The sequence below is a fragment of the Apodemus sylvaticus genome, unplaced genomic scaffold, assembly GCF_947179515.1.
Source record: "Apodemus sylvaticus unplaced genomic scaffold, mApoSyl1.1 scaffold_33, whole genome shotgun sequence".
NCBI classification, from domain to species: Eukaryota; Metazoa; Chordata; class Mammalia; order Rodentia; family Muridae; genus Apodemus; species Apodemus sylvaticus.
The window spans coordinates 2,489,681-2,508,249 of NW_026263270.1; positions in this window are offsets into that span (position 1 = coordinate 2,489,681).

The following is an 18,569-nucleotide window of genomic DNA, read 5'->3' on the forward strand; positions in this document are numbered from 1 at the left end:
TGACCAAAGAAAATTCTCCTGTGGGTTCTCTTTTGAGGCTACACGTTTAGACGTACATGCCACATCAAATCTTTTCGAGTTACAACGTGTTGTTTAGGAGATACAAGCTAATTTTGTACAATGCGTTATTTCTTCTCGTAAAGTGTTTCCAATACGTACGTATTTGTCTTTACTCTGCAACACTGTATTTCCTTATAACGTGGTATTCTTACAAATTCTATCGAGAAAATACTCTCCTTTGCGTTCTCTTTTGAGGCTACGCGCTTAGACATACACGCAACACCAAAACTTTTCGAGTTACAACTTGTTGTTTAGGAAAAAGAAGATAATTTTGCACGATGAGGGATTTCCTTAAAACGTGGTTTTCTCACATATTTTGACGATAGAAAATTCTCCTGTCGGTTCTCTTTTGAGGCTACACGTTTAGACGTACATGCCACACCAAATCCTTTCGAGTTACAACCTGTTGTTTAGGAGATACAAGCTAATTTAGTATGATGCGTTATTTCTTCTTGTAAAGTGTTTCCAATACATACGTTTTTGTCTTTACTCTGCAACACTGTATTTCCTTATAACGTGGTATTCTTACATATTCTTTCGAGAGAAAACTCTCCTGTGCGTTCTCCTTTGAGTCTACACGCTTAGCCATACACGCAACACAGAAGATTTTCGAGTTACAACGTGTTGTTTAGGAAAAACTAGATAATTTCGCACGATGCGAGATTTCGTTAAAACGTGGTTTCTGACAAATTTTGATGTAAGAAAATTCTACTGTCGGTTCTCTTTTGAGGCTACATGTTTAGACGTACATGTCACACGAAATCTTTTCGAGTTACAACGTGTTGTTTAGGAGATACAAGCCAATTTTGTACAATGTTTTATTTCTGCTCTTAAAGTGTTTCCAATATGTACGTATTTGTCTTCTCTCTGCAACACTGTATTTCCTTATAACGTGGTATTCTTACATATTCTTTCGAGAGAAAAAACTCTCCTGTGCATTCCCTTTTGAGGCTACACACTTAGACATACACGCAACACCAAAGATTTTCGAGTTACAACTTGTTGTTTAGGAAAACAAGATAATTTTGTAGGATGTGGGATTTCGTTAAAACGTGGTTTTCTGACAAATTTTGAAGAAAGAAAATTCTCCAGTGGTTTCTCTTTTGAGGCTTCACTTTTAGACGTACATGCCAAACCAAATGTTTTCGAGTTTCCACTTGTTGTTTAGGAGATACAAGCTAATATTGTATGATGCGTAATTTCTTCTCGTAAAGTGTTTCCAATATGTACTTTTTGTCTTTACTTTGCAACACTGTATTTCCTTATAACGTTGTATTCTTACATGTTCTTTCGAGAGAAAACTCTCCTGTTCATTCTCTTTTGAAGCTACACGCTTAGACATACACGCAACACCAAAGCTTTTCGAGTTACAACGTGTTGTTTAGGAAAAACAAGATAATTTCGGAGGATGCGGGATTTCCTTAAAACGTGGTTTTCTGACAAATTTTGACGAAAGAAAATTCCCCTTTGTGTTCTCTTTTGAGGCTACACGTTTAGACGTACACGCCAAACCAAAACTTTTCGAGTTACCACGTGTTGTTTAGGAGATACAAGCTAATTTTGTTCGATGCCTTATTTCTTCTCGTAAAGTGTTCCCAATATATACTTATTTGTTTTTACTCTGCAAAATTGTATTTCCTAATAAAGTGGTATTCTTACATATTCTTTCGAGAGAAAACCCTCCTGTGCCTTCTCTTTTGAGGCTCCATGCTTACACATACACGCAACACGAAAGCTTTTCGAGTTACAACATGTTGTTTAGGAAAAAGAAGATGATATCGCACGATGCGGGATTTCATTAAAACGTAGTTTTCTGAAAAATTTTGACGAAAGAAAATTCTCCTGTGGGTTCTCTTTTGAGGCTACACGTTTAGACGTACACGCCACACCAAATCTTTTCGAGTTACAACCTGTTGTTTAGGAGATACAAGCTAATTTTGTAAGATGCATTAATTCTTCTCGTAAGGTGTTTCCAATACGTAAGTATTTGTCTTTACTCTTCAACACTGTATTTCCTTATAACGTGGTATTCTTACATATTCTTTCGAGAGAAAACTATCCTGTGCGTTCCCTTTTGAGGCTACACACTTAGACATACAGGCAACACCAAAGCTTTTCGAGTTACAACGTGTTGTTTATGAATAAAAAGATAATTTCGCACGATGTGGGATTTCCTTAAAACGTGGTTTTCTGACAAATTTTGACAAAAGAATATTCTCCTGTGGGTTCTCTTTTGACGCTAAACGTATAGACGTGCACGCCACACCAAATCCTTTCGAGTTACCACGTGTTGTTTAGGAGATACAAGCTAATTTTGTATGATGTGTTATTTCTTCTCGTAAAGTGTTGCCAAAACGTACGTATTTGTCTTTCTCTGCAACACTGTATTTCCTTATAACGTGGTATTCTTACATATTCTTTCGAGGAAAAACTCTCCTGTGCATTCTCTTTTGAGGCTACACGCTTAGACATACACACAACACCAAGGCTTTTCGAGTTACAATGTGTTGTTTAGGAAAAACAAGATTATTTCGCACAATGCGAGATTTCCATAAAACGTGGTTTTCTGAAAAATTTTGACGAAAAAAGTTTTCCTGTGGGTTCTCTTTTGAGGCTACACGTGTAGAGGTACGAGCCACACCAAATCTTTTCGAGTTACAACGTGTTGTTTAGGAGATACAAGCTAATTTTGTACGATGCGTTATTTCTTCTCTTAAAGTGTTTCCAATACGTACTTAGTTGTCTTTACTCTGCCACACCGTATTTCCTTATAACGTGGTATTCCTACATATTCTTTCGAGAGAAAACTTTTCTGTGCGTTCTCTTTTGAGGCTACACGCTTAGAAATACACGCAACCCCAAAGCTTTTCGATTTACAACGTGTTGTTTGGAAAAACAAGATAATTTCACACGATGCGAGATTTTCTTAAAACGTGGTTTCTGACAAATTTTGATGAAAGAAAATTCTCCTGTGGGTTCTCTTTTGAGGCTACACGTTTAGACGTACACGTCACACCAAATCTTTTCGAGTTATAACGTGTTGTTTAGGAGATACAAGCTAATTTTGTATGATGCGTTACTTCTTCTCCTAAAGTGTTTCCAATACATATGTATTTTTGTTGACTCTACAACACTGTATTTCCTTATAACGTGGTATTCTTACCTACTCTTTTGAAAGAAAACTCTCCTGTGCCTTCTCTATTGAGGCTCCACGCTTAGACATACACGCAACACTAAAGCTTTTCGAGTTACAACATGTTGTTTAGGAAAAAGAAGATGATTTCGCACGATGCGGGATTTCCTTAATACGTGGTTTTCTGAAAAATTTTAACGAAAGAAAATTCTCCTGTGGGTTCTCTTTTGAGGCTACACGTTTAGACGTACACGCCACATCAAATCTTTTCGAGTTACAATGTGTTGTTTAGGAGATACAAGCTAATTTTGTTCGATGCGTTAATTCTTCTCATTAAGTGATTCCAATACGTATGTATTTGTCTTTACTCTGCAATACTGTATTTCATTATAATGTGGTATTCTTAGGTATTCTTACTAGAGAAAACTATCCTGGGCATTCCCTTTTGAGGCTACACACTTAGACATACAGGCAACACCAAAGCGTTTCGAGTTACAACGTGTTGTTTACGAAAAAGAAGATAATATTGCACCTTGCGGGATTTCCTTAAATCGTGGTTTTCTGACAAATTTTGACGAAAGAAAATTCTCCTGTGGGTTCTCTTTTGAGGCTACACGTTTAGACGTACACACCACACCAAATCCTTTCGAGATACCACGTGTTGTTTAGGAGATATAAGATAATTTTGTAAGATGCATTATTTCTTCTCGTAAAGTGTTTCCAATACATACGTATTTGTCTTTACACTGCAAAACTGTATTTTCTTATAACGTTGTATTCTTACATGTTCTTTCGAGAGAAAACTCTCCTGTGCGTTCTCTTTAGAGGCTACACGCTTAGACATACACGCAACACCAAAGCTTTTCGAGTTACAACGTGTTGTTTAGGAAAAACAAGATAATATTGCACGATGCGGGATTTCCTTAAAACGTGGTTTTCTGACAAATTTTGACGAAAGAAAGTTCTCCTGTGGGTTCTCTTTTGAGGCTACACGTGTAGACGTACGAGCCTCACCAAATCTTTTCGAGTTCCAACGTGTTGTTTAGGAGATACAAGCTAATTTTGTACGACACGTTATTTCTTCTCTTAAAGTGTTTCCAATACGTACGTATTTGTCTTTACTCTGCAACACTGTATTTCCTTATAACGTAGTATTCTTACATATTCTTTCGAGAGAAAACTCTCCTGGGTGTTCTCTTTTGAGGCTACATGCTTACACATACACGCAACAGCAAAGGTTTTCGAGTTACAATGTGTTGTTTAGGAAAAATAAGATAATTTCGCACGATGCGAGATTTCCTTAAAACGTGGTTTCTGACAAATTTTGATGAAAGAAAATTCTCCTGTGGGTTCTCTTTTGAGGCTACACGTTTAGACGTACACCTCACACCAAATCTTTTCGAGTTACAACGTGTTGTGTAGGAGATACAAGCTAACTTTGTACGATGCGTTATTTCTTCCCGTAAAATATTTCCAATTTGTACTTATTTGTCTTTACTCTGCAAAATTGTATTTCCTTATAATATGGTATTCTTACATATTCTTTCGAGAGAAAACTCTTCTGTGCCTTCTCTTTTCAGGCTCCACACTTAGACATACACGCAACACCAAAGCTTTTCGAGTTACAACATGTTGTTTAGGAAAAAGATGATTTCGCACGATGCGGGATTTCCTTAAAACGTGGTTTTCTGAAAAATTTTGACGAAAGAAAATTTTCCTGTGGGTTCTCTTTTGAGGCTACACGTTTAGATGTACACGCTACAGCAAATCTTTTCGAGTAACAATGTGTTGTTTAGGAGATTCAAGCTAATTTTGTACTATGCGTTAATTCTTCTCGTAAAGTTTTTCCAATATGTAAGTATTTGTCTTTACTCTGCAACACTGTATTTCCTTATAACGTGGTATTCTTACATATTCTTTCGAGAGAAAACTATCCTGTGCGTTCCCTTTTGAGGCTACACACTTAGATATACAGGCAACACCAAAGCTTTTCGAGGTACAACGTGTTGTTTATGAAAAACAAGATAATTTCGCACGATGCGGGATTTCCTTAAAACATGGTTTTCTGACAAATTTTGAAGAAAGAAAATTCTCCTGTGGGTTCTCTTTTGAGGCTGCACGTGTAGACGTACGAGCCTCACCAAATCTTTTCGAGTTCCAACGTGTTGTTTAGGAGATACAAGCTAATTTTGTACGACACGTTATTTCTTCTCTTAAAGTGTTTCCAATATGTACGTATTTGTCTTTACTCTGCAACACTGTATTTCCTTATAACGTAGTATTCTTACATATTCTTTCGAGAGAAAACTCTCCTGGGTGTTCTCTTTTGAGGCTACATGCTTAGACATACACGCAACAGCAAAGGTTTTCGAGTTACAATGTGTTGTTTAGGAAAAATAAGATAATTTCGCACGATGCGGGATTTCCTTAAAACGTGGTTTCTGACAAATTTTGATGAAAGAAAATTCTCCTGTGGGTTCTCTTTTGAGGCTACACGTTTAGACGTACACCTCACACCAAATCTTTTCGAGTTACAACGTGTTGTTTAGGAGATACAAGCTAATTTTATACGATGCGTTATTTCTTCCCGTAAAATATTTCCAATTTGTACTTATTTGTCTTTACTCTGCAAAATTGTATTTCCTTATAATGTGGTATTCTTACATATTCTTTTGAGAGAAAACTCTTCTGTGCCTTCTCTTTTCAGGCTCCACCCTTAGACATACACGCAACACCTAAGCTTTTCGAGTTACAACATGTTGTTTAGGAAAAAAATGATTTCGCACAATGCGGGATTTCCTTAAAACGTGGTTTTCTGAAAAATTTTGACGAAAGAAAATTCTCCTGTGGGTTCTCTTTTGAGGCTACACGTTTAGACGTGCACGCTACAGCAAATCTTTTCGAGTAACAATGTGTTGTTTAGGAGATTCAAGCTAATTTTGTACTATGCGTTAATTCTTCTCGTAAAGTTTTTCCAATATGTAAGTATTTGTCTTTACTCTGCCACACTGTATTTCCTTATAACGTGGTATTCTTACATATTCTTTCGAGAGAAATCTATCCTGTGTGTTCCCTTTTGAGGCTACACACTTAGATATACAGGCAACACCAAAGCTTTTCGAGGTACAACGTGTTGTTTATGAAAAACAAGATAATTTCGCACGATGCGGGATTTCCTTAAAACGTGGTTTTCTGACAAATTTTGAAGAAAGAAAATTCTCCTGTGCTTTCTCTTTTGAGGCTACACGTTTAGACGTACACACCACACCAAATCCTTTCGAATTACCACATGTTGTTTAGGAGATACAAGCAAATTTTGTACGATGCAATATTTCTTCTCGTAAATTTTTCCAATACTTACGTATTTGTCTTTACTCTGCAACACTGTATTTCCTTATAACGTTGTATTCTTACATGTTCTTTCGAGAGAAAACTCTCCTGTGCGTTCTCTTTAGAGGCTCCATGCTTACACATACACGCAACACCAAAGCTTTTCGAGGTATAACGTTTTGTTTAGCAAAAAGAAGATGATTTCGCACGATACGGGATTTCCTTAAAACGTGGTTTTCTGACAAATTTTGAAGAAAGAAAATTCTCCTGTGGGTTCTCTTTTGAGGCTACATGTTTAAATGAACACGCCACACCAAATCTTTTCGAGTTACAATGTGTTGTTTTGGAGATACAAGCTAATTTTGTACGATGCGTTAATTCTTCTCCTAAAGTGTTTCCAATATGTACTTATTTGTCTTTACTCTGCAAAATTGTATTTCCTTATAACGTGGTATTCTTACATATTCTCTCAAGAGAAAACTCTCCTGTGCCTTCTCTTTTGAGGCTCCACGCTTACACATACACGCAACACCAATGCTTTTCTAGATACAACATGTTGTTTAGGAAAAAGAAGGTGATTTCGCACGATGCGGAATTTCCTTAAAACGTGGTTTTCTGAAAAATTTTGAAGAAAGAAAATTCTCCTGTGGGTTCTCTTTTGAGGCTACACGTTTAGACGTACACACCACACCAAAAGTTTCGAGTTACAACTTGTTGTTTAGGAGATACAACCTAATTTTGTACTATGCATTAATTATTCTCGTAAAGTGTTTCCAATACGTACGTGTTTCTCTTTACTCTGCAACACTGTATTTCCTTATAACGTGGTATTCTTACATATTCTTTCGAGAGAAACTCTCCTGTGTGTTCTCTTTTGAGGCTACATGCTTAGACAAACACGCAACACCAGAGCTTTTCGAGTTAAAACGTGTTGTTTAGGAAAAAATAGATAATTTCGCTCGATGCGAGATTTCCATAAAACGTGGTTTCTGACAAATTTTGATGAAAGAAAATTCTCCTGTGGGTTCTCTTTTGGGGCTACACGTTTAGACGTACACGTCACACCAAATCTTTTCGAGTTACAACGTGTTGTTTAGGAGATACAAGCTACTTTGTACGATGCGTTATTACTTCTCGTAAAGTGATTCCAATATGTACTTAATTGCCTTTACTCTGCAAAATTGTATTTCTTTATAACGTGGTATTCTTACATATTCTTTCGAGAGAAAACTCTCCTGTGCGTTCTCTTATGAGGCTCCACGCTTAGACATACAGGCAACACCAAAGCTTTTCGTGTTACAACATGTTGTTTAGGAAAAAGAAGATGATTTGGCACCATGCGGGATTTCCTTAAAACGTGGTTTTCTGAAAAATTTTAACGAAAGAAAATTCTCCTGTGGGTTCTCTTTTGAGGGTACACGTTTAGACGTACACGCCACACCAAATCTTTTCGAGTTACAACGTGTTGTTTAGGAAATACAAGCTAATTTTGTACTGTGCTTTAATTCTTCTCGTAAAGTGTTTCCAATACGTACGTGTTTGTCTTTACTCTGCAACACTGTATTTCCTTATAACTTGGTATTCTTACATATTCTTTTGAGAGAAAACTCTCCTGTGCGTTCTCCTTTGAGGCTACATGCTTAGACATACACATAACGCCAGAGCTTTTCGAGTTACAACGTGTTGTTTAGGGAAAACAAGATAGTTTCGTACGATGCGAGATTTCCTTAAAACGTGGTTTCTGTCAAATTTTGATGAAAGAAAATTCTCCTGTCGGTTCTCTTTTGAGGCTACACGTTTAGACGTACACGTCACACCAAATCTTTTCGAGTTACAACGTGTTGTTTAGGAGATACAAGCTAATTTTGTACGATGCGTTATTTCTTCTTGCAAAGTGTTTCCAATACATATGTATTTGTCTTTACTCTTCAACACTGTATTTCCTTATAACGTTGAATTCTTACGTGTTCTTTCGAGAGAAAACTCTCCTGTGCCTTCTCTTTTGAGGTTCCACGCTTAGACCTACACGCAACACCAAAGCTTTTCGAGTTAAAACATATTGTTTAGGAAAAAGAAGATGATTTGGCATGATGCGGGATTTCCTTAAAACGTGGTTTTCTGAAAAATTTTGACGAAAGAAAATTCTCCTGTGGGTTCTCATTTGAGGCTACACGTTTAGATATACATGCCACACCAAATCTTTTCGAGTTACAACGTGTTGTTAAGGAGATACATGCTTATTTTGTAAGACGCGTTAATTCTTCTAGTAAAGTGTTTCCTATACGTACGTATTTGTCTTTACTCTGCAACACTGTATTTCCTTATTCGTGGTATTCTTACATATTCTTTCGAGAGAAAACTATCCTGTGTGTTCCCTTTTGAGGCTACACACTAAGACATACATGCAACACCAAAGCTCTTCGAGTTACAACGTGTTGTTTAGGAAAAACAAGATAATTTCGCACGATGCGGGATTTCCTTAAAACGTGATTTTCTGAAAAATTTTGATGAAAGAAAATTCTCCTATGGGATCTCTTCTGAGGCTACACCTTTAGACATACATGCCACACCAATTCTTTTCGAGTTACAACGTGTTGTTTAGGAGATACAAGCTAATTTTGTACGATGCATTATTTCTTCTCATAAAGTGTTTCCAATACTTATGTATTTGTCTTTACTCTGCAACATTCGGTATTTCTTCTCGCATGGTAAAAAATTAGCTTGTATCTCCTAAACAACACGTTGTAACTCGAAAAGATTTGTTGTGGCGTTTACATATAAACGTGTAGCCTCAAAAGTGAACCCACAGGAGAATTTTCTTTCGTCAAAATTTTCCAGAAAACCACGTTTTATGGAAATCCCGCATCGTGCGAAATTATCTTGTTTTTCCTAAACAATACCTTGTACCTCGAAAAGTTTTGGTGTTGCGTGTATGTCTAAGCGTGTAGCCTCAAAAGAGAACGCACAGGGGAGTTTTCTCTCGAAAGAATATATAAGAATACCACGTTATATGGAAATACAGTGTTGCAGAGTAAAGACAAATATGTACGTATGGAAACACTTTACGAGAGGAAAAAACTCATGGTAAAAAATTAGCTTGTACCTCCTCAACAACACGTTGTAACTCGAAAAGATTTGGTGTGGTGTTTACATCTAAACGTGTAGCCTCAAAAAAGAACCCACAGGAGAATTTTCTTTCGTCAAAATTTGTCAGAAAACCACCTTTTAAGGAAATCCCGCATCGTGCAAAATTATCTTGTTTTTCCTAAACAACACGTTGTAACTCAAAAAGCTTTTGTGTTGCGTGTATGTCTAAGCGTGTAGCCTCAGAAGCGAACGCACAGAAGAGTTTTCTCTTGAAAGAATATGTAAGAATACCACGTTATAAGGAAATACAGTGTTACAGAGTAAAGACAAATAGGTACTTATTGGAAACACTTTACGAGAAGAAATAAAGTATCGTACAAAATTAGCTTGTATCTCCTAAACAACACGTTGTAACTCGAAAAGATTTGGTGTGGCGTGTACGTCTAAACATGTAGCCCCAAAAGGGAACCCACAGGAGAATTTTCTTTCGTCAAAATTTGTCAGAAAACCACGTTTTAAGGAAATCCCTCATCGTGCGAAATTATCTTGTTATTCCTAAACAACACGTTCTTACTCGAAAAGCTTTGGTGTTGCGTGTATGTCTAAGCATGTAGCCTCAGAAGAGAATGTGCACAGGAGAGTTTTCTCTCGAAAGAATATGTAAGAATACCACGTTATTTGGAAATACAGTGTTGCAGAGTAAAGACCAATATGTATATATTGGAAACACTTTATGAGAAGAAATAACGCATGGTAAAAAATTAGCTTGTATCTCCTAAACAACACGTTGTAACTCGAAAAGGTTTGGTGTGGTGTTTACATCTAAACGTGTAGCCTCAAAAGAGAACCCACAGGAGAATTTTCTTTCGTCAAAATTTTTGAGAAAACCACGTTTTAAGGAAATCCTGCATCATGCGAAATTATCTTGTTTTTCCTAAACAACACATTGTAACTCAAAAAGCTTTTGGGTTGCGTGTATGTCTAAACGTGTGGCCTCTAAAGAGAATGCACAGGAGAGTTTTCTCTCGAAAGAATATGTAAGAATACCACGTTATAAGGTAATACAGTGTTGCAGAGTAAAGACAAATACATACGTATTGGAAACACTTAACGAGAAGAAATAACGCATCTACAAAATTAGCTTGTATCTCCTAAACAACACGTTGTAACTGGAAAAGATTTCATGTGGCGTGTACGTCTAAACATGTAGCCTCAAAAGAGAACCCACAGGAGAATTTTCTTTCGTCAAAATTTGTCAGACAACCACGTTTTAAGGAAATCCCGCATCGTGCGAAATTATTTTGTTTTTCCAAAACAACACGTTGTAACTCGACAAGCTTTGGTGTTGCCTGTATGTCTAAGCATGTAGCCTCAAAAGAGAACGCACAGGAGAGGTTTCTCTCGAAAGAATATGTAAGAAAACCACGATATATGGAAATACAGTGTTGCAGAGTAAAGACAAATATGTACGTATTGGAAACACTTAACGAGAAGAAATAACGCATCTACAAAATTAGCTTGTATCTCCTAAACAACACGTTGTGACTCAAAAGGATTTCGTGTGGCGTGTACGTCTAAACGTGTAGCCTCAAAAGAGAACCCACAGGAGTATTTTCTTTCGTCAAAATTTTTCAGAAAACCACGTTTTAAGGAAATCCCGCATCGTGAGAAATTATTTTGTTTTTCCAAAACAACACGTTGTAACTCGAAAAGCTTTGGTGTTGCGTGTATGTCTAAGCATGTAGCCTCAAAAGAGAACGCACAGGAGAGGTTTCTCTCGAAAGAATATGTAAGAAAACCACGATATATGGAAATACAGTGTTGCAGAGTAAAGACAAATATGTACGTATTGGAAACACTTAACGAGAAGAAATAACGCATCTACAAAATTAGCTTGTATCTCCTAAACAACACGTTGTGACTCAAAAGGATTTCGTGTGGCGTGTATGTCTAAACGTGTAGCCTCAAAAGAGAACCCACAGGAGTATTTTCTTTCGTCAAAATTTTTCAGAAAACCACGTTTTAACGAAATCCCGCATCGTGAGAAATTATTTTGTTTTTCCAAAACAACACGTTGTAACTCGAAAAGCTTTGGTGTTGCGTGTATGTCTAAGCATGTAGCCTCAAAAGAGAACGCACAGGAGAGGTTTCTCTCGAAAGAATATGTAAGAAAACCACGATATATGGAAATACAGTGTTGCAGAGTAAAGACAAATATGTACGTATTGGAAACACTTTACGAGAAGAAATAACGCATGGTATAAAATTAGCTTGTATCTCCTAAACAACACGTTGTGACTCAAAAGGATTTGATGTGGTGTTTACATCTAAACGTGTAGCCTCAAAAGAGAACCCACAGGAGTATTTTCTTTCATCAAAATTTTTTCAGAAAACCACGTTTTAAGGAAATCCCGCATCGTGCGAAATTATTTTGTTTTTGCTAAACAACACGTTGTAACTCGAAAAGCTTTGGTGTTGCGTGTATGTCTAAGCGTGTAGCCTCAAAAGAGAATGCACAGTAGAGTATTCTCTCGAAAGAATATGTAAGAATACCACGTTATAAGGAAATACAGTGTTGCAGAGTAAAGACAGATACATACATATTGGAAACACTTTACGAGAAGGAATAATACATCGTACAAAATTAGCTTGTATTTCCTAAACAACACGCTGTAACTCGAAAAGATTTGGTGTGGCGTGTACGTTGAAATGTGTAGCCTCAAAAGAGAACCCACAGGAGAATTTTCTTTCGTCAAAATTTGTCAGAAAACCACGTTTTAAGGAAATCCCGCATCGTGCAAAATTATCTTGTGTTTCCCTAACAACACGTTTTAACTCGAAAAGCTTTGGTGTTGCGTGTATGTCTAAACGTGCCAGCTCAAAGAGAAAGCACAGGAGAGTTTTCTCTCGAAAGAATATATAAGAATACCACGTTATAAGGAAATACAGTGTTGCAGAGTAAAGACAAATAGTATTGGAAACACTTTACGAGAAGAAATAACGCATCGTACAAAATTAGCTTGTATCTCCTAAACAACGCGTTGTAACTCGAAAAGATCTGGTGTGGCGTGTAGCCTCAAAAGAGAACCCACAGGAGAATTTTCTTTCGTCAAAATTTGTCAGAAAACCACGTATTAAGGAAATCCCCCATCGTGCGAAATTATCTTGTTTTTCCTAAACAACACGTTGTGACTCAAATAGCTTTGGTTCTGCGTGTATGTCTAAGCGTGTAGCCTCAAAAGAGAACGCACAGGAGAGTTTTCTCTAGAAAGAATATGAAAGAATACCACGTTATAAGGAAATACAGTGTTGCAGAGTAAAGACAAATGCATACATATTGGAAACACTTTACGAGAAGAAATAATGCATCGTACAAAATTAGCTTGTATTTACTAAAAAGCACGTTGTAACTCGAAAAGATTTGGTGTGGCATGTACCTCTAAACGTGTAGCATCTAAAGAGAATACACTGGAGAATTTTCTTTGGTCAAAATTTGTCAGAAAACCACATTTTAAGGTAATCCCGCATCGTGCGAAATTATCTTGTTTTTCCTAAACAACAAGTTGTAACTCGAAAAGCTTTGGTGTAGCGTGTAAGTCTAAGCGTGTAGCCTCAAAAGAGAATGCACAGGAGAGTTTTCTCTCGAAAGAATGTGTAAGAATACCAAGTTATAAGGAAATACAGTGTTGCAGAATAAAGACAATTACATATGTATTGGAAACACTTTACCAGACGAAATATTGCATCGTACAAAATTAGCTTGTTTCTCCTAAACAACACGTCGTAACTCGAAAAGATTTGGTGTGGCGTGTACGTCTAAAAGTGTAGCCTTATAAGAGAACCCACAGTAGAATTTTCTTTGGTCAAAATTTGTCAGAAAACCACGTTTTAAGGAAATCCCACATCGTGCGAAATTATCTTGTTTTTCCTAAACAACACGTTGTAACTCAAAAAGCTTTGGTATTGCGTGTATGTCTAAGAATGTAGCCTCAAAAGAGAACGCACAGGAGAGTTTTCTCTCGAAAGAATATGTAGGAATACTACGTTATATGGAAAAACAGTGTTACAGAGTAAAGACAATTATGTACGTATTTGAAACACTTTACGAGAAGAAATAATGCATGGGAAAAAATTAGCTTGTATCTCCTAAACAACACGTAGTAACTCGAAAGGATTTGGTGTGGTGTTTACATCTAAAGGTGTAGCCTCAAAAGAGAACCCAGAGGAGAATTTTCTTTCGTCAAAATTTTTCAGAAAACCACGTTTTAAGGAAATCCGGCATCGTGTGAAATTATCTGGTTTTTCCTAAACAACACGTTGTAACTCGAAAAGCTTTGGTTTTGCATGTATGTCGAAGCGTGTAGCCTCAAAAGAGAACGCACAAGAGAGTATTCTCTCGAAAGAATATGTAAGAATACCACGTTATAAGGACATACAGTGTTGCAGAGTAAAGACAGATACATACATATTGGAAACACTTTAGAGAAGAAATGATACATCGTACAAAATTAGCTTGTATTTCCTAAACAACACGTTGTAACGCGAAAAGATTTTGTGTGGCATGTACGTTGAAACGTGTAGCCTCAAAAGAGAACCTACAGGAGAATTTTCTTTTGTCAAAATATGTCAGAAAACCACGTTTTAAGGAAATCCCGCATCGTGCGAAATTATCTTGTTTTTCCTAAACAACACGTTGTAACTCGAAAAGCTTTGGTGTAAACAACACGTTGTAACTCGAAAAGATTTGGTGTGGTGTTTACATCTAAACGTGTAGCATCAAAAGAGAACCCACAGGAGAATTTTCTTTGGTCAAAATTTTTTCAGAAAACCACGTTTTAAGGAAGTCCTGCATTGTGCGAAATTATCTTGTTTTTCCTAAACAACACGTTGTAACTCGAAAAGCTTTGGTGCTGCGTGTATGTCTAAGCGTGTAGCCCAAAAGAGAACGCACAGGAGAGTTTTTCCTCGAAAGAATATGTAAGAATATCACGTTATAAGGAAATACAGTGTTGCAGAGTAAAGACAATTAAGTACATATTGGACACACTTTACAAGAAGAAATAACGCATCGAACAAAATTTGCTTCTATCTCCTAAACAACAAGTTGTAACTCGAAAAGATTTGGTGTGGCGTGTACGTCTAAACCTGTAGCCTCAAAAGACAACGCACAGGAGAACTTTCTTTCGTCAAAATTTGTCAGAAAACCACGTTTTAAGGATATCCCGCATCGTGCAAAATTATCCTGTTTTTCCTAAACAACACGTTGTAACTCGAAAAGCTTTGGTGTTGCGTGTATGTCTAAGCGTGTAGCCTCTAAAGAGAACGCACCGGAGAGTTTTCTCTCGAAAGAACATGTAAAAATACAATGTTATTAGGAAATACAGTGTTGCAGAGTAAAGACAAATACGTAAATATTGGAAACACTTTACGAGAATAAATAATGCATCGTACAAAATTAGCTTGTATCTCCTAAACAACACGTGGTAATTCAAAAGGATATGGTGTGGCGTGCACGTCTAAACGTGTAGCCTCAAAAGAGAACCCACAGGAGAATTTTCTTTCGTCAAAATTTGTCAGAACACCAAGTTTTAAGGAAATCACGCATCGTGCGAAATTATCTTCTTTTTCATAAACAACACGTTGTAACTTGACAAGCTTTGGTGTTGCCTGTATGTCTAAGTGTGTAGCCTCAAAAGGGAACGCACAGGATAGTTTTCTCTCGAAAGAATGTGTAAGAATACCACGTTATAAGGAAATACAGTGTTGCAGAGTAAAGACAAATACGTACGTATTGGAAACACTTTACGAGAAGAAATAAAGCATCGTACAAAATTAGCTTGTATGTCCTAAACAACACGTGGTAACTCGAAAGGATTAGGTGTGACGTGCACGTCGAAACGTGAAGCCTCAAAAGAGAACCAAAAGAATAATTTTCTTTCGTCAAAATTTGTCAGAAGACCATGTTTTAAGGAAATCCTGCATCGTGCGAAAGTATCTTGTTTTTTATAAACAACACGTTGTAACTCAAAAAGCTTTGGTGTTGCCTGTATGTCTAAGTGTTTAGCCTCAAAGGGGAATGCACAGGATAGTTTTCTCTCGAAAGAATATGTAAGAATACCACATTATAAGGAAATACAGTGTTGCAGAGTAAAGACAAATACGTACGTATTGGAAACACTTTATGAGAATTAACGCATTATAAAAAATTAGCTTGTATCTCCTAAACAACACAATGTAACTCGAAAAGATTTGGTGTGACGTGTACGTCTAAATATGTAGCCTCAAAAGTGAACCCACAGGAGAATTTTCTTTCGTCAAAATTTTTCAGAAAACCAGGTTTTTAGGAAATCCCGCATCATGCGAAATCATCTTCTTTTTCCTAAACAACACGTTGTAACTCGAAAAGCTTTGGTGTTGCGTGTTTGTCTAATCGTGTAGCCTCAAAAGAGAATGCACAGGAGAGTTTTCCCTCGAAAAAATATGTAAGAATACCATGTTATAAGGAAATACAGTGTTGCAGAGTAAAGACAAATATGTACGTATTGGAAACACTTTACGAGAAGAAATAACGCATCATACAATATTTGCTTGTGTCTCCTAAACAACACGTTGTAACTGAAAAATATTTGGTGTGGCTCGTACGTCTACACGTGTAGCCTCAAAAGAGAACCTACAGGAGAACTTTCTTTCGTCAAAATTTCTCAGAAAACCACGTTTTAAGGAAATCCCGCTTCGTGCAAAATTATCTTGTTTTTCCTAAACAACACGTTGTACCTCGAAAAGCTTTGGTGTTGCGTGTATGTCTGAGCATGTAGCCTCTAAAGAGAATGCACAGGAGAGTTTTCTCTCGAAAGAACATGTAAGAATACAACGTTATAAGGAAATACAGTGTTGCAGAGTAAAGACAAATACATATGTATTGGAACCACTTTACGAAAAGAAATAACGCATCATACAAAATTAGCTTGTATCTCTTAAACAACATGTTGTAACTCGGAAGGATTTGGTGTGGCGTGCACGTCTAAACGTGTAGCCTCAAAACAGAAGCCACAGGAGAATTTTCTTTCGTCAAAATTTGTCAGAAAACCACGTTTTAAGGAAATCCCGCATCGTACAAAATTATATTGTTTTCCATAAACAACACGTTGTAACTCGAAAAGCTTTGGTGTTGCCTGTATGTCTAAGTGTGTAGCCTCAAAAGGGAACGCACAGGATAGTTTTCTCTCGAAGGAATATGTAAGAATACCACGTTATAAGGAAATATAATGCTGCAGTGTAAAGACAAATATGTACTTATTGGAAACACTTTATGAGAAGAATTAACGCATCGTAAAAAATTAGCTTATATCTCCTAAACAACACGTTGTAATTCGAAAAGATTTGGTGTGGCTCGTACCTCTACACGTGTAGCCTCAAAAGAGAACCCACAGGAGAACTTTCTTTCGTCAAAATTTTTCAGAAAACCACGTTTTATGGAAATCTCGCATCGTGCTAAATTATCTTGTTTTTCCTAAACAACACATTGTAACTCGAAAAGCTTTGGCGTTGCATGTTTGTCTAAGCGTGTCCCCTCAAAAGAGAACGCACAGGAGAGTTTTCCCTCGAAATAATATGTAAGAATACCATGTTATAAGGAAATACAGTGTAGCAGATTAAAGACAAATAAGTACGTATTGGAAACACTTTACGAGAAGAAATAATGCTTCGTACAAAATTAGCTTGTATCTCCTAAACAACACGTGGTAACTTGAAAGGATTTGGTGTGGCGTGTACGTCTAAACGTGTAGCCTCAAAAGAGAACCCACAGGAGAATTTTCTTTATTCAAAATTTTTCAGAAAACCACATTTTAAGGAAATCCCGCATCGTGCGAAATCATCTTCTTTTTCCTAAACAACATGTTGTAACTCGAAAAGCTATGGTGTTGCGTGTATGTGTAAGCGTGGAGCCTCAAAAGAGAAGGCACTGGAGAGTTTTCACTCCAAAGAATATGTAAGAATACCACGTTATAAGGAAATACAATTTTGCAGAGTAAAGACAAATAAGTACATATTGGAAACACTTTACGAGAAGAAATAACACATCTTACAAAATTATCTTGTATCTCCTAAACAACACGTTGTAACTCGAAAGGATTTGGTGTGACGTGTACGTCTAAAAGTGTAGCCTCAAACGAGAACACACAGGAGAATTTTCTTTCATCAAAATTTGTCAGAAACCACGTTTTAAGGAAATCTCGCATCGTGCGAAATTATCTTGTTTTTCCTAAACAACACGTTGTAACTCGAAAAGCTTTGGTGTTGCGTGTATGTCTAAGCGTGTAGCCTCAAAAGAGAACGCACAGGAGAGTTTTCTCTCGAAAGAATATGTAAGAATACCACGTTATAAGGAAATAAAGTGTTGCAGAGTAAAGACAACTACGTACGTATTGGAAACACTTTAAGAGAAGAAATAACACATCGTACAAAATTAGCTTGTATCTCCTAAACAACACGTTGTAACTCGAAAAGATTTGGTGTGGCTCGTACCTCTACACGTGTAGCCTCAAAAGAGAACCCACAGGATAACTTTCTTTCGTCAAACTTTTTCAGACAACCACGTTTTATGGAAATCTCGCATCGTGCAAAATTATCTTGTATTTCCTAAACGACACATTGTAACTCGAAAAGCTTTGGCGTTGCGTGTATGTCTAAGCGTGTAGCCTCTAAAGAGAACGCACAGGAGAGTTTTCTCTCGAAAGAATATGTAAGAATACAACGTTATAAGGAAATACACTGTTGTAGAGTTAAGACAAATAAGTACTTATTGGAAAACTTTACGAGCAGAAGTAACACATCTTACAAAATTAGCTTGTATCTCCGAAACAACACGTGGTAACTCGAAAAGATTTGGTGTGCCGTGTACGTCTAAACGTGTAGCCTCAAAAGAGAACCCACAGGAGAATTTTCTTTCGTCAAAATT